The sequence below is a fragment of the Helianthus annuus genome, chromosome 4 (genome assembly GCF_002127325.2).
Source record: "Helianthus annuus cultivar XRQ/B chromosome 4, HanXRQr2.0-SUNRISE, whole genome shotgun sequence".
NCBI lineage: Eukaryota > Viridiplantae > Streptophyta > Magnoliopsida > Asterales > Asteraceae > Helianthus > Helianthus annuus.
Window position 1 is genome coordinate 201,714,653 of NC_035436.2, and position 3,751 is coordinate 201,718,403.

General features: G+C 33.9%; 1 long non-coding RNA gene across 1 annotated transcript; it reads left to right on the forward strand.

Annotated features, from left to right (window-relative positions):
- The first annotated feature begins 455 nt into the window (after positions 1 to 455).
- On the forward strand, positions 456 to 1,578 carry LOC118491216. Its single transcript, XR_004890848.1, has 3 exons — positions 456 to 761; positions 1,159 to 1,397; positions 1,490 to 1,578. It is a non-coding gene; the product is annotated as an uncharacterized LOC118491216 (long non-coding RNA).
- The last annotated feature ends 2,173 nt before the right edge of the window (positions 1,579 to 3,751 follow it).

The following is a 3,751-nucleotide window of genomic DNA, read 5'->3' on the forward strand; positions in this document are numbered from 1 at the left end:
AAAATAAGAAACATATCATTTCTCACCGCGAAATTCGCGGGTATTTTGTTACGGCAGTCTATGAACGTTGTGTTGTAATTCAGGTCGTGATCAAACCGTGCGTACATGTTTGGTCTACTTTGTACACATATTGTATATAACAAACGTACAGTGGGGTTATGGGTTCCGAGCCACGGTGGTTGTGGTCTATAGACACTGATCTGTGGCAAATGGGCTTGGTCATGTAATGGGTCATAAAAAGAAACAAACCCGATGAGCCGAAGCCATAATGTCCAAGTCACATTTCATATTCATTTATTTTAATTAAGTGTAATTTTATATTTACTTTAGTACTAATATTGAAACAAATCTTTCGTTAAAAGATTTATGAAAACACCATTAAATAATATTTTTTTAGGCCACCCGTGTAACACACGGGGTCTTAAGCTAGTATATATATATATATATATATTATCTATATTAAAACAAAACACTTTGGTGCCACTTGGCATTTGCTTAGGTTGCTTGATGACACGTGGCATCTCATCCTCTCCTCTTTTTTTCCTTTGAGCGGCAAATTATTTCTTCCTTCCTACGCTCTTTTTGTTTTTGAAACCGCCAGAATTTTGGAAACTAATCAATTCTCTCAATCAATTGAAATCATTATCCACCCAAACCCTAAATCATTCTTTCAACGGTTTCTCTCTGGCTTCACTCTACATCCTCTTCAAATCAAACTTGGATCCATGGATTATTTTCAATGAAGAATCTAACTAATGTTGGTAATCATATTCAAAGATTTTCTTTTTCTTCTTCATCTAATTGTCGCAAGCCCTAATCGCGATCACTTCTTTCAATTTTGGTGTTAGATTTTTGGTTTTTGGAGGCTGAATTGTGATTTTGTTATTGTAAACCGTAAATTATCTTAATTACGGTTTCATTTGAACGTGTTTTCTTAATCTTAATTAGATTAATACTGATTCGTTTTATAGTGAATCAGGGATTCTTCCATCATTTTCTTGATTTGATTATCCTTAACTTGATATGCTTTAGGTTGATTTCGTGATTTATATCTTACAATATTTATGAACTAAACCCTAGATCTGTTTATTGAAAGTGAAATATAATTTTAATCTATATTTTTTGAAGCTGAATGTTTGACTTTGTTTTTGTGAACAGTAAGTTATTATCATTCAGATGAAATTCATGGTTGATATAGAACTTTGGATCCCATATGCTTTCTATCCATATGTTGTTGTTGAGGAAGATTCAGGCGCTGGTGTTAGAGGCAAGAGTATGTTCATATCCATATACAGCAAAGAAATGGTAGGAAAAGCTTAACAGTAGTTCAGGGTATGAAAAAGGGAAATCTTGGGGAAAGGGAGGTTCTTAAATGCTTTAGGGTTGCCAATAGCCTGGTAATTGCGCTTCTATTTAATCCCATTTCAGTTTTATCAGCATTGTTAATGCCTGATCTTTACTTCTGAAAACTCTAATCGAAATGTTACAGGTGAAGAGTACCATGTGTTAAGTCTCATGCATTAAACTCGATGCATTCGTGGATTTTCTGGATGTAGCAGATTATTGGTCTATGCTCAGTTTATGGAGGCAACCTTTAATTGATACGTCTGACTAGGGAAAAAGGAATTTATTCAATATATTTAGATTTGGGGTTAGAATGTCAGATTTATTCTCTCTTTGCTTGTCGTAATTTATGTTATATTTTGCAGCATAGAGTTGCTCAAGAAGCTATCTTATATAAAGACGAACAAATAAGGGAGACTCAAGCATGGATTGCAAGAGCTCAGGAGATGGATGCTTTGCAGTCAAGTACAAATCACTCATTGCAAGCTGAACTGCGAGAACGTACAGAACAATACAATCAGCTCTGGATTGGTTGCCAAAGACAGGTTTGTTAACATATCAAAGCATTAACTACAGTTCATAATCGGATAGTTATTGCTGGTTGATTATTTCACACAAATGTTGGCTATGGTTATTGGCTTATTGCTAAATAATCACTATTAGATAGAGGGGCCAGTTTTGACAAATTTTACTTATACAAAATAGGTGTTTGTAAGGATGAGAAGCTGGAGGTATGTAAATTTTTTTTTTTTGATTATTTTAGACAAAGAACTTTGAAGTGTTTTGACTTTGAACATTTTTTAGGCGTGATATCAAGTTATGCGCTTCTAATGGTGCAAAGCACTAAACTTTTGTAAGCATCGCTTCTTCTTGCTTTAGTTATTTTGTTATATGGGTGGGTCGGTTAGGTTGGTTGACTTTTCAGAATGTGTTCGGTTTAAGCCTAATAATTTATGTACTGTTTGAAACAGGCTGGATAGGATTAAAGCATTGAACCAAGTTAATTTTTGTCCAAAATTTTGGGTTCTTTATAAATTGTAATTGTGCCAACTGTCAAATACACTTTTATAGCTTAGTTACTTTATACTTTTATAGCTTTATAATATTTTTATTTTTTGGCATTTCTTTCACATTTTTAGCATGTAGGCGAATAATTGAGAACGATGAGAGTCTAAGTATGGATTCTTACGGCTATAGGCGAATAATTGAGAACGATGAGAGTCTAAGTATGGATTCTTACGGCGACATGACCCTCTCTCAATTTTTCAACAGTTTTTTATTTAGGCAAAATCGAGTTTTAGTATGTCTCTTGATTCAATATGTTTTCCATGTTTTGTTTTGTTTTTTTCCGACCAGTTTAAGAATCTGAAATTTAGATCCACTTCTGATATCTGTTGTATTGATCTTCAATATTTGGTTCAGGGTACGCGCCAGTTAGCTAGCTAGCTAACTGGGTAGTTCGATTGGCTTTTACCTTATGTTTAGGAACTACTTGATGGTATCCTGTTCAAGGTTCAAGTTTTCGCCTTTTTAATTTCTTATTGATTGATATATTGATTTTTACGTAATTTGCTTATTGAAAGCTATTTTTGCTGATGTTTGATGTGTAGATAGGATGTGGCAGGTACATTTTAGGGTTCTAACTTTTAAAGCAAATTTATTTGCAAGGTATCCACACTTTAACTGTTGTTTTTTAATCATTAGAGGAAAAGGAAAGCACTTTAAGAGGATTGGATCTTATTCACGTCTTTGTAACCTTTTCATGCACAAACTTGCAGCCCAACACCATTGCTCGCACCATTCACGTCTGCTGTTGATCGAGCTCTGTTTTTTTCGATTTGGTGATTCGGGCCCTGTATGAAATCCTAACAAAATGCATAGCAGCCAAAGGTAATAGTAAGATCACTATTGGTTTAGTTTATTGATTGTTAATTAGCCAAAGGTAACTTACTAATTGTTTAAAATTGAGGTATTTTTCATCTTGCTTTTATTTTGTTTTCTTAAGCCGTTTTTACGTCATCAACACTTGGTAGCGTAATAGGACTATTACACCTTGTGCTTCAGTTTACGACATTGGTTTCGTTGTTTTCAATAATGCAACAGTTCCCACACGTCTGAACGACCTTGCAACTTTAGTTATCGGGAAACACGTAGATATTATATATTTGTGTTAAGCCACCCGCGAAAATCGCGGGATCTTAGGCTAGTATATATATATAGGTAAAAGATCCTATAAAAAGTCCTACTTTTGTAAGAAGTGTGAGAAATAATTTGGGGATGACAAATGTCCTTTATCTTAATTAATTAAAAAGGGTACATTAGTAATTTACCTTTCTTATCAATTAATTGTGTGTAACGGTTTTGGAGTTATTTTAGGAAATACATATCTTTATAATTGATGAACGTA